Source organism: Pseudorca crassidens, chromosome 13 (assembly GCF_039906515.1).
Source record: "Pseudorca crassidens isolate mPseCra1 chromosome 13, mPseCra1.hap1, whole genome shotgun sequence".
NCBI lineage: Eukaryota > Metazoa > Chordata > Mammalia > Artiodactyla > Delphinidae > Pseudorca > Pseudorca crassidens.
In genome coordinates, this window is record NC_090308.1 from 71854672 (window position 1) to 71868605 (window position 13934).

The 13934-nt window shown below is 40.1% G+C and overlaps 1 long non-coding RNA gene across 1 annotated transcript in view; it reads left to right on the forward strand.

Moving 5' to 3' along the window:
* Positions 1-13934, forward strand: part of LOC137205056 (uncharacterized) — a 178180-nt gene that overhangs the window by 122962 nt on the left and 41284 nt on the right. The gene's annotated exons all lie outside the window — the stretch shown is intronic.

Below are 13934 nucleotides of genomic sequence, written 5' to 3' on the forward strand. Positions count from 1 at the left end.
TTAATACATTGAATACATTTATACCTGATGCATTTTAACAGTGAACTGAAATTCATGAAATAAAAAAGAAAAAGTACTGGTGGGATTTCCCACTGACATACCGGCAGTTCCGCATTTCCTTTCCTTTCCGTAGCCCCAGCTCATCTGGGTCTCTATGGCTAGGTAAAGGAGAGAGTCAGCCAGCCAGAGTGAATTCATCACAAAATAGCCTAATCCTTGGCCAGCAGAAAAGAACTATTTATTTCTTCTGTAAAGCAGGGTGTGGGTAGGCACCTGAATTAGAAGCACAGTTAGATGCAGGGAATAACTATATTTCCTTTCTCTATTTTAGTCTTCAGTCTTTGGCTGAACTGTGTGATCAGGCAGCTCCTGGAAACCATTTGAAATTGGCATAGATGGATCTTCCTTGACTAAATTTAGCAGGAGAGTGAAAATTTTAGTAGTCTGTCTCACCCACTCTAAGTTAATTTACCAGTTAGCACTTGTGGCTGCTAACTGGCTGTTGTTTGTGTGGAAGTGTACAGTTTTGCTTTCCAGGAGAAAAGAGGTGGGGGTGGGGTGTAGTCAGCCCTGAAACTGTTCCTATTCCAGGATTAGACATTATTTTCCTCTTCCAGGGGAGAGATAAGCCAGACGTGTCCGGACATGCCTTCTATAAAAGGCTGGCTCAGAAAAGCCCGCTCTAGAACAAATTCACTTTCACTATTGCTATTTCAGGTAAATGGCATCCCTAAATACTTTACATAAAAATTTTCCATTTGCTAAATCTGGTTGAAAAAATAGTATATTTCATTTGGATGGTGGGTAAAAAATAATCAACCTTGTGACATCTGATACCTTAAAAATAGTCCCATGTGGATTTAGAGTCTCACAACTAAAGAAAGAAAAACCTATCATGCTCTGGGGCTAATTTCAAATACTGCTTTTGTGCCAAACGATAACCATATCAATAAGCCAGGTTCTGTCACCACCTACAATAGGAATTGGACATTTACTCGGTCATTAAGTCTACTATGGCTGTTACTGTCACGTTGGAGTCCATTCAGTGCACTGATCTTTTTTTCCCATTAAACAGATGATTTAATGAAATGAGAACCACCTGAATCCCAGGTCCATTACAAGACCCCTGCATGGTCTGGGTCCCACCTCCCCATCAGCGTTCACCTTCCAAAGCTGTGTTTGCCGCACCCTCTGTGGCAGCCAACCAGTTGATCTAGTCACACCTGCCTTTGCATGAGCCTGGAAGGGAACATTTTTTCCTTCCTCTGAGAAAATTCCTTTGGTCACGTTTCTGGGTTGTACCGTCAGAGCCCCTGTTTCCTCCCTGGCTCCTTTTTATCTATGTCATTATATCTCTTTGGTAGAAGTGATTCATGAATTTCCTCCCTGCCCCACTCTTGACTATAATCTCTTTAAGAGCAGAAAATATCGTTGTATCCCCACCACTTAGTTCAGTGTCTAGCAGCTACAAAGAGGAAACTCAATAAGGATTTGTTGAGTAAATGACTGAATAAATAAATGTTGGGAGAACTTCCTCCAAATCAAGTCAATAGAATGCAGAAGAGCCACCTGTGTCTGGGGCAAGGATTAGTGGCCTCACTGAGATAACAGGAAACAGAAGAAGCTAAAACCTTGAAGACAGCCTTTTCCAACCTTGCAACTTTTCTGGAAGGTTCACTCTGTTACTGAGTGCCCCGGTGCCCTGGAACAAGTTTACATCATTAGTGTCAGGTTTTGAAGACCCTGATCTATAAAAGAACTGTTTCCACAGGAACTTCTCAGGTAATGGAAGGGATTTTTTTTTTCCAGGAGTGCTTGATAAGTCTATAACTCTGAGTTAAAACTGAAAGGAGCCCCAAGAGAGAATCACAGTCAAATGGAAATAACTGAAGCATCCGTGAGTGCATATATGAGATCTGAATTCCAGGGTCACAGCTTCAAGGGATGCCTGTTCTGATAGACAGAGGGCCAGCCAGCTAGGCTTCCTGCCCCTTCGCTTTACTCCACCTGTGTGATGACGGGGTCTGGTCGGAGCAGACATCTTTGGTCCCAAATCTCTGCCATCCAGGGCAGCAGCAGTAATGCTTGGGTCACGTGCAGAGGACAGGTGAAGGTATTCAGCAGGAAGGAGACCTCTCTGGCAAAACATATGTAGTTCTCTTTGGAAGCTGCATTCTTCAAGGTGTAATCCTAGGAGTTCTGGCTGTGTGCTTTTTAAAAATTCAGATTCATGCCTGCCCAGCCCCAACTAAATCAGAATTTTCCATTGTTTGAGGGAGTGGGGGTGACTGGGGAATTGTGTTGGTTTGCTCAGGCTGCAAAATACTACAGACTGTGTGGCTTAAACAACAGAAATGTATATTCTCAGAGTTCTGGAGTCTGGAAATCCGAGATGAAGGTGCCGGCAGGATTGGTTTCTCTTGAGGCCTCTCTCCTCGACTTGCAGACGGCCGCCCTCTTGCTAACTTTCCATAGGGTCGTCCCTCCGTACTCCCGTGTCCCTCCGTGTGTCTCTCCGTGTGTCCTAATATTCTCTCCGTGTGTCCTAATATTCTCTTGTGTCTCTGCGTGTGTCCTAATATTCTCTTGTAAGAACACCGGTCTGACTGGAATAAGGCCCACCCTATGAGGCCTTATTTTAACTTAATCACCTTTTTAAAAACCCTAACTCCAAATACAGTCACATTCTGAGGTATTGGTGGTTATGGCTTCAGCATATGAATCTTGTTGGGGACACAATTCAGTCCATACAAAACCATTCATTAAAAGACACGTCAGATGATCCAGAAGCACACATTGGAAAAGCAGTGGTTGTTCTTCACTCCTTCCCTTATAAAAAACTGTAGGGCTGTAGCTAGTCCTTGGAAAAACCAAGAACCTTCTGCCTCTTGCTGCTCTAAACTCATTAGGCACATCTGTGAGTGTCATGACCATCAAGGCCAAGGAATGCTATGCACTTTTTAATCTAATGTGATGACCCTTTCCTTCTAAACTTAACTCATTAAGTTTAGAAGGAAAGAGTCCTCATTCGGAACTCTCAGAACATTAAAACAATTTACCTCTTAGGCAAAGGAGTATTTACAAGCATAATTTTTATTTTACCAGGCTCAACAGACATTGTTTTTATGAATTAACAACCTCTAATGCAAACATCAACCTCCATCCATTCATTAACCCATGTCTTTTGAGCTGTCATGTGCAAAGAACTTGAATAACTTGTCATCAGGACAGCCTGGCAACCAGTTAGCCCAGCAGCCATGACACACAGGACTCGGTGTGCCTGTCACACTTTGCAGTTACGGGAGATTTGTCTATGCCTGTCTAATGTCAAGTACCAAATTATATCATATCATGTCTTTTTTGCTAGCTGGCAAGTTTCTTGAGAGCAGGGGCAAGCACTAGACCTTATCCAGCTTTATTCCTCTAAAATAGTAGATAACTATTTTTATCTGGCATAAATAGTTTCTGAATGAATGAATAATGAATTTACTTGAGAAATATCTTTAGGTTTGAGATTTGTCTGAGGAGGTACAGGCAGACCTCATTTTATTGTGCTTCGCAGATACTGCTTTTTTTTTTTTCACAAATTGAAGATTTGTGGCAACCTTGCATCAAGCAAGTCTGTTGGGGCCATTTCTCCAACAGCATTTGCTCACTTCATATCTCTGTGTCACACTTTGGTAATTCTCACAATATCTCAAACTTTTTCATTATTGTTATGTTCATTATGGTGATCTGTGATCAGTGATCTTTGTTGTTACTACTACGGCTCACGGAAGGCTCAGATGGTGGTTAACACTTTTTAGCAATAAAGTATTTTTAAATTAAGTTACATACATTTTTTAAGACATGATGCTGTTGCACACTTAATAGACTATAGTGTAAACATAACTTTTCTATGCACTGGGAAACCAAAAAATTTGCACTTTATTGAGGTGGTCTGGAACTGAACCCACAAAATCTCTGAGGCCTGCCTGTACTTCCTTATCCCTCATCTTTACTAACCTCATGAAATTACACATATTCACTATTTTACATCTCTTCCTATGGTGGTGAAAAATATATGAATAAAATTCAAATGTATTGCTTTAATAGAAAAATTTAATAGTAAACCACTAAGTGATGAACAAAGGAATAACCCCGTTATGGAAAACACATTATGCTAGTCTTAGTCATTTACTTTGTTGCTATGGGCTGGACAGACATAAAGTGTCCCTGGAAGGAAATGAATCAAGTCTTTGAGGGAGAAGGTGCAGAACTCACGCCCTGTTCCCCGAGCCCCCGCTCACCACACACACACACAGCAGCAGCAGATTTGTGTCTAAAGAGAGGGCTCCTGGAAAAGCCTCGTTTTTCTTCGAAGAAAGCATCTGTAACAAGTACTACGGCTAAGACCTGTTTACTGAGAGTTTCCAGGGCATGAGCGTGATCTTTCCCTGTGCCGCCACAAAGAAGCAAGTCTTCATTTGGGACTCGGACTTTTTCTTTCTTTGTGCGAGCTTGTCATTTTATTCATTAGAACAGCATGGAAGCAATAGTTGGGCATTTTGTTTGCATGAAGGAGAATCTTTAAAGAGTTCTAGTTTGAAAACCATTTCATTATCCTCTTAAAACAATGCCTTTTGTTGAAACATTTCTAGCTTAAGACTGAAATGTGAGGTATTTCCTGGAGAGAGAAAAATATTACAGAGAGCAAGCAGACAACGTGGTGGCAATAACTCAAAAGAACAGAGTTATAAAAAGATGATCTTGATAGTGTGATATGTCACTAATTGGGACTCCCTTGATGAAAACTTCTGATAATTCTGATAGAGGTGAACCTGAAAATAACTTATCTGCTTCTGTAGGAAAACAAAGCGTGTCTTTATTAAGTAAAGAGGTAACATCAAGTGTAACGGTTCAGAAAGAACACATAAAAACCTAGTTGATGAATGCACCATTTTCAAGTACCTTAGCACTACTAACCTACATAATACAGTGTAATGTTTCCTTCTTATATCCTTTCCCCTCCTCATTATCAGTGGTGAGTTGTGAAGGTTTTTCAGAAAAATAGTGCATTAGATCATGCCTTGAGGCGTGATGGGTACTGGCAAGAATGAGGACTGTTTTGTCTTTAAATGCTCACTGTGGAGAATGAAGAACCCATCCTTGCTCTCCCAGGGTGGATCCAGGAATAGATTCCCAAGGCTTTGACGGCCATGAGCAGTAGCTGGAAAAAGCTGAGATTCTATGGGAAAACTGAGGGGAAAATAGATTTTTGGGTGCCAATCCCTGAATAACACTGAACACAGGGACCCAGAGAAGATAGTTAAGGGACATTGTGACTGTCTTTTAGATTTGGAATGTTTGAAATTGGTTGCTTATGAAGTCATGTTCTTTCTGAACGTGGACTTAGCGGTATGCCTTTGCAGGGAAGTCAGCCATTTTGGCAGAGTTGCATTTATCTCATTGCTAACGGCGTCCTGTACCACATAATCCTCTTTAAGTGCTCACAAACAATAAAAATGCATTTCTTTAAACATATTTTAGAAATCAGACTTTTAATTATTCTTTGCTGGCCTTCCTTCCGGTTAGCCCATCTCTGACCTCCTATTGTCCTGCTATGTCCAAACAGTTGGATTCTTTAATTTTCCACATCTGCTTAGGTGCTCTGGCTCGGCTGTTAGATTGGGGTTAAGTTACTGCACAGTAGTGGGACCTTATGTTACATTCCTCTTGTAATCTCCAAAGAGCAGAATGTAACACAGGAACATATAAGTATTTGATAAAAATGTATTGCTTGTTTGGAATTTTAATAATCTGACTGCATAAATCAAACAGGGTTCTTCTGATTTCATCTCAGCCTTTTCTCAGCTCTTCGTAAATCTCTTAAAAGTTTTAAGAAAAAGATGTATTTGTTACCAATTTCTTAAAAAACACAAAAACAAAAAAAAAAACCCACAGACCTTCCCTTTTCTGCCAGAAGCAGAAGTGTTACGAACACTAACTCACTGCATCCTCCCACCCCCATTACTCAGTGGATCAGTGACTGTAAGTTAGTCATGGCTGAGCACTAGGGCTGTTCAACTGATTAAATATGTGACCTATTTTGTGTCAGAAACAACTACTCAACAGAGTTTCATCCACTGTGTCTCCCCGCTGCAGATCAGCCAGCGGCTCACAACCACCATCTGAAAACCTTTCTAATAATTACCACCTGTGGATATTTTCCATTCATTACCTGCAGTACAGCATTCGGAAATGGTAGCTCACGTTTTTTTTTTGTTTGTTTTTGTTTTTGTTTTTTTTTTGCGGTACTCGGGCCTCTCACTGTTGTGGAGCACAGGCTCCAGACTCGCAGGCTCAGCGGCCATGGCTCACGGGACCAGCCGCTCCGCGGCACGTGGGATCCTCCCGGACCGGGGCACGAACCCGTGTCCCCTGCATCGGCAGGCGGACTCCCAACCACTGCGCCACCAGGGAAGCCCTGTAGCTCACATTTTAGAGAAGAAACAGAAAGTTGTTTTTCCCTTCTCCATACTTGCTGTTCCCAATGGGTTAGTCCACTACTGATCATCAGGCGTCCTAATGGGAAAGCACAGCAGCGCTTCTCAGTTACATTCTTTCATCATCGGCCCCATGTCTGATGAATGTTCTTGAATATGTACACCATTGCTCTCAAGGGGAATATAATGTGCCTGCCTAAAAATAACCACCATTTTCCCATGCTGCGCTCATTCATTCTCAGTAAATATTTTACATTAGAAAAGATTTTTTGCTCTTGCAGTGATTGTGTGAGGAAAGATTTGGCAAACACTGCAGACTGATTATTGTCAAGAAAAAAATAGAAAAATTAACTTAGTTTTTTTCTTATCTAATTATTTTCTAGCTAGAAATTGAATTGAAAAAAAAACAGTAAGATTACTGGGCTGTTTATTGATAAGTTGGACCTTTGATAATGCCAATATTCTTAGGATTTTTTGCTTGAGACAAATTTCTTGATAGATTATGTCATGGAATCACAGAATCTTAGAAATAACCTTATAATCCTCTAATCGAATCCCTTCAATTTTAGCTTGAGAAAGATTTTCCCAAAGAGGAATGTGGGGGAGGAATAAATTAGGAGTTTGGGATTAACATATACACTACTATGTATAAAATAGATAACCAAAAAGAACCTACTGTATAGCACAGGGAACTATATTCAATATTTTGTAACAACTCTATAAGGGAAAAGAATCTGAAAAAAGGGCTTCCCTGGTGGCGCAGTGGTTGAGAGTCCGTCTGCCGATGCAGGGGACACGGGTTCGTGCCCCGGTCTGGGAAGATCCCACATGCCGTGGAGCGGCTGGGCCCGTGAGCCATGGCCACTGAGCCTGTGCGTCCGGAGCCTGTGCTCCACAACAGTGAGAGGCCCGAGTACCGCAAAAAAAAAAAAAAAAAGATATATATATGCATAACAGTCACTTTGCTGTACACCAGAAACTAACACAACATTGTAAATCAACTATACTTCAATAAAACTTTTTTTAATTTTACAAAAAGATTTAACAAAAGAATAATCTTAATAACATACTTCATTTACTTTTTAAAATTAAAAAATTAAATAAGCTTGTAATTTTAGAATATAGATTTACAAAAATTTGCAAAGATAGTACAGAGGGTTCCTATATACCCAAACACAGTTTCCCCTATTATTAACATCTTAAATTAGTATGGTACGTTTAGCACAATTAATGAGCCAATATTGATATATTATTATTCACTGAAGTCAAAACTTTATTCAGATGTCCTTCGTTTTTATCTAATGACTGTCCTTTTCCTGTACCAAGATCCCATGCAGCATACCACGTTACATCTAGTTGTCAGGTCTCCTTAGGCTCTTTTTTAACTGTGTCAGTGTTTCAGACTTTCCTTGTTTTTGATGACCTTAATGGGTTTTGAGGAGTACTGGTCAAGCATTTTGTAGAATTCCCCTTGAATGGGATTTGTCTGATGTTTTCCCTATGATTAGGCTGGGGATATGAGCCTTGAGGAAGGCACAGAGGTGAACTGCCATTTTCATCAAACCGTATGAAGAATATATACTATCAACATGACTAGACACACTTGGTATTGACCTTGACTACCTGGCTCAGGTAGTATTTGTTAAGATTTCTCCACTACAGCTACTCATTTTTTCCCTTTCCATACTGCTGTCTTTGTAAGGAAGTGACTACAAAGAGGGAATTGGGAGCTAGGCTGCCCTTCTTTGAGGATGGAGTGTCTACATGGATTATTTGGAATTCTTCTGCATGGGAGATTTGTCTCTTCTCCCCCATTTGTTGATTAAATCACTCACATATTTATAATCATATGGACGCATGAACATTTATTTCATACTTTGAGATATAATCCAATCATTTCTTTATTTTGTTGGTTAAATTATTTCATCTTGGACCATTGGAAGCTCTTTCAGTTGACTCCTGTCTTGATATAATCCCATCATTGTGGGTTTGATCTTTTGGTTTTTGAGGGTTTTTTGGTTGTTGTTTTGTTTTTGTTTGTTTTAGCATTTTCTAACTTTCTGGCACTACAAGATGCTCCAGGCTCATCTTGGCATGTTTCCTGCCCTAGACCTAGAATCAGCCATTTCTCCATCTTGATTTCTTTTATTGGAGAATGGTATTAGAAACCAAGATCTGGGCACCAGTTTTGCCTGTTGCTACTGGAGTACTGTTGCTTCTAGGCACTCTCAGCTAGCAGAGAAGGGAAATATGTGTGTGTATACTAATTCATATATACACCCATATCTATAGATATTCCTGTATGTCACCAACTGCATCTTAATTGTGTAAGCTAAACATAAGTTCATATGTCTCCAACTATAGTCCATTACCTCATGGATCCTTCTAGACTACTCCCCTTGCTTGCCTATACCCTCTCACTCCAACAGTGGCTTCCACCATCTGCTATCCACTTTGCTATCCAAATCCTTGTATACTGATTTTAGAATTATTTACCTGTATACCTGAGGGAAACAACTTTATCAACTGTAGAGTAGTACTCAGGTGCAATTCTTTCTGCCTTTAGTCTTATAGACTTCCCTTATTTCCAAAGTTACACAAGTAAGTGACTCTTTTCCCTTCAGTGAAGTTATTTCATATATTTGTAATATAGTTAGAGTCTTTTATCACAGTCTGCATTCCATCCTGTGATCCTCTGACCTCTTAAATGATTTTAATTTGCATATAATAAGGTACACTCTTTGTAATAACTTCTGTGGGTTTTCACAAATACATTGTGCCATGTATCCGCCATTACAGTATCATACAGAATAGTTTCATTGCCCCAAGATTCTCCTGTGCTTCACCTATTCAGTCCTCCCCCAACCTATTCCTTCCTGGACCTCTGAAAGCCAGTGATCTGTTTACCATCCCTATAGTTTAGCCTTTTCCAGAACGTCATATAAATGGAATGGTAGAGACTGGCCTTTTCAGATTGGCTTCTTTCACTTAACAGTATACATTCAATAGTCATCCATGTCTTCGTGTGGTTTGACAGCTCATTCCTTTTTATTGCTGAATGGTATTCCACTGTGTTGATACAGCACAGTTTACCCATTCACTTATTAAAGAATGTCTTGGTTGCTTCCAGTTTGGCAGGATTGTAAATAAGGCTGCTATAAAAATTCTTGTGTAGTCCACTGTGTGTTGGAGGGAAATTGGAGGGGGGGGTGCTCTTCTCCATTCAGTCTTTCAGGGACCCAGGTTGATAAAGTATCTGCCATCTTCAGTGTGGAACTCTGAAGTTTTTCCTAGCTGTTGACATCCAAGTGGCAATGGAGGAGGAGAAAGGAAGTAGAAAATTGTGCCATAGATTTTATGGGCAAGGCCTGTATATAGTGTATATATACATCAATTTCTGCCCATATTCCTTTGGTCAGAACTCAGTTGAATGACCCTATTGATTGAGGGAAGCTGGACTGTGTGCCCAGGAAGAGAAGGAAATGAGTTTGGTGAACACATACCATTGTCTTTGCCTTAATATTCCCATTTGGTCACCATACATGGTTACTCTTCCTCCTAAGCACGGATCACACTTACACCCTCCCCAAGGTACACAGTCCAGAGTCCCATCCAGCCACTGCCTCCACTCAAAGTCTAGGACCTCAGGCTGGTGTGGTGGTCTGGATGTGGCACTTCATGGTGACTTCGACTCTAAAAACAGCACACAGTGATGGGGCAGGGGGAGGGTAGCCTCAATAAACACTCATGCTGAAAAGGGTAGAATGTAAGACACAGCAGCCACTGATGCAGGGCAATGTGGGCATCCCATGGGGCTGGCACTGTGAAGTTTTTCTACCCTGGCAGTAGAAGAGGTCTCTCGTTATCCCCTGATTAAACTTTATTTTGATCTTCGGTAGGAACTCCATGGCCCCTGGATCCGTTCCCTAAGGGATTCTCCCTTTTTCTTCCTCTTCCTTACCCACATCTGAAAGGGGCATTTGGTACCCCCTATAGATGTTATAGAGCTCCCTGCATTTAGGCGATTAAAGTTTCAAGGATTGTTTTAAGTCACAAAAAGTCAGAGACTTTCGATATCCATGCTCATGGTTTCTTTGGTAATAAAATTCCCTTAAGTACTTAATGGGCCCCTAATCCATTATCTTTCAGTCATTCCATATACCCGTAAGCTCATGACAAATTATTTAGAAGGTATGATTCTCAAATTTATTTTATTTCTTGGCTTCCCCTCTATCTTTCCTCTCAATCCTATCTCTCACACCTAAATGGTGGATTTTTTTTTTTTTTTTTTTTTTTTGCCACGCCATGCGGCATGTGGGATCTTAGTTCCCTGACCAGGGATCGAACCCATGCCCCCTGCATTGGGAGCACGGAGTCTTAATCACCGGACTACCAGGGAGGTCCCAGTGGTGGATCTTTTGAAGCTACTAATCTTGAGAGGGAAGGCCACATTCTTAATTTGATTTTATTGTGAGACTGAATTTTAATTGTCTCTGGCTCAAAGGCTCTTTTAATCTTAAATCCTCAAATCTTAAGTTGGGTTGTATAGAAGCAGGTGATTTTTTCACTATTGGCCAAATTTCTAGAAACTGTCCAATTCTCTCCTATCATACATCTTTTTCTTTTCTGCCGTGCCAAACTCAGCCAAGGTCACCAGCACGCACTAATCCATTCATCCTTTCCAACCAATTTCTCCAGAAAGGCCACTTCAGTGGGCACATGGTCTGTCTTCCATGTTACTAAAATTTCCCCAAATGTTTTGCCACAGTATAACATAAATTTCCATCTCCTCTGACATCTGGTATTAGTTTCCTTGCTAATGCCATATATTTTAGGGTTGTGTTACAGCAGCACCTTGCATCAAGGTATTGGTTTCCATACTAGGCAGGATAATTGACATCTCTGATGGTTCTCAGTAAGAATCCCAACACAAAAATCTCAGTGACTTAATACACTGAAAGTATGTAATTGTTCTCATCACATTCCAATATGGGTCTTCAGGGAGACCTAGTCCACACAGCCATTAAGAGAACCAGATTGACAGTTGCATCTCCATCTTCAACACGTGGCTTACAAGGTCATTTTAAGCATCAACATCCAGCAAACAGAGGGGAGGAGAGACTCTATTGCTTCTGCCTTAATTCCTCTGGCCAGAAGTCAGTCATGTGATCTTTTTTTGGTGGTTTTTGTTTTTTTAAATTTTATTGGGTGCTTTTGTTTTATCTTTGTTACAGTAATTTTCTTTTTAATATTTTGAGGAAACTCAGTACTGTTTTCCATAGTGGCTACACCAATTTACATTCCCACCAGTAGTGCAGGGGGTTCTTTTTCTCCACATCTTCTCTAACACTTGTTATTTTATTTATTGTTTTTAACATCTTTATTGGAGTATAATTGCTTTACATCGTTGTGTTAGTTTCCGCTGTATAACAAAGTGAATCAGCTATACGTATACTTATATCCCCATATCCCCTCCCTCTTGGGTCTCCCTCCCACCCTCCCTATCCCATCCCTCTAGGTGGTCACAAAGCACCGAGTTGATCTCCCTGTGCTATGGGGCTGCTTCCCACTAGCTATCTATTTTACATTTGGTGGTGTATCTGTGTCGATGCCACTGTCTCACTTCGTCCCAGCTTACCCTTCCCACTCCCCATGTCCTTAGGTACATTCTCTACATCTGCATCTTTATTCCTGTCCTGCCCCTAGCTTCTTCAGAACCATTTTTTTAAAGATTCCATAAATATGCATTAGCATATGGTATTTGTTTTTCTCTTTCTGACTGACTTCACTCTGTATGACAGACTCTAGGTCCATCCACCTCACTACAAATAACTCAATTTCGTTTCTTTTTATGGTGGAGTAATATTCCATTGTATATATGTGCCACATCTTCTTTATCCATTGATCTGTCAGTGTACACTTAGGTTGCTTCCATGTCCTGGCTATTGTAAATAGTGCTGCAATGAACATTGTGTTACATGCCTCTTTTTGAGTTACGGTTTTCTCCAGGTATATGCCCAGTAGGGGGATGGCTGGATCATATGGTAGTTCCATTTTTAGTTTTTTAGGGAACCTCCATACTGTTCTCCATAGTGGCTGTATCAATTTCCATTCCCACCAGTAGTGTAGGAGGGTTCCCTTTTCTTCACACCCTCTCCAGCATTTATTGTTTCTAGATTTTTTGATGACGGCCATTCTGACCAGTGTATGGTGATACCTCATTGCAGTTTTGATTTGCATTTCTCTAATGATTAGGGATGTTGAGCATCCTTTCATATGTTTGTTGGCAATCTGTATATCTTCTTTGGAGAAATGTCTCTTTAGGTCTTATGCCCATATTTGGATTGGGTTGTTTGTTTTTTTTGATATTGAGCTGCATGAGCTTGTATATTTTGGAGATTAATCCTTTGTCAGTTGCTTCATTGGCAAATATTTTATCCCATTCTGAGGGTTGTATTTTCATCTTGTTTATGGTGTCCTTTGCTGTGCAAAAGGATTTAACTTTCATTAGGTCCCATTTGTTTATTTTTATTTTTATTTCCATTTTTCTAGGAGGTAGGTAAAAAAGGATCTTGCTGTGATTTATGCCATAGAATGTTCTGCCTATGTCTTCCTCTAAGAGTTTTATAGTGTCTGGCCTTACATTTAGGTCTTTAATCCATTTTGAGTTTATTTTTCTGTATGGTATTAGGGAGTGTTCTAATTTCATTCTTTTACAGGTAGTTTTCCCAGCACCACTTATTGAAGGGGCTGTCTTTTCTCCATTGTATACTCCTGTCTCCTTTATCAAAGATAAGGTGACCATATGTGGGTGGGTTTATCTTGGGGTTTGCTATTCTGTTCTATTCATCTATCTGTCTGTTTTTGTGCCAGTACCATACTGTCTTGATTACTGTAGCTTTATAGTATAGTCTGAACTCAGGGAGATTGATTCCTCCAGCACCATTTTTCCTTCTCCAGATTGCTTTGGCTATTTGGGGTCTTTTGTGTTTCCATACAAATTGTGGAATTTTTTGTTCTAGTTCTGTGAAAACTGCCATTAGTAATTTGATAGGGATTGCATTAAATCTGTACATTGTTTTGGGTAATATAGTCATTTTCACAATGTTGATTCTTCCAATCCACGAACATGGTATAACTCTCCAACTGTTTGTATCATCTTTAATTTCTTTCATCAGTGTCTTATAGTTTTCTGCATACAGTTCTCTTGTCTCCTTAGGTAGGTTTATTCCTAGGTATTTTATTCTTTTTGTTGCAATGGTAAATGGGAGTGTTTCCTTAATTTCTCTTTCAGATTTTTCATCATTAGTGTACAGGAATGCAAGAGATTTCTGTGCATTAATTTTGTATCCTGCTACTTCACCAAATTCATTGATTAGCTCTAGTAGTTTTCTGGTAGTATCTTTAGAATTCTCTATGTATAGTATCATGTCATCTGCAAACATGACA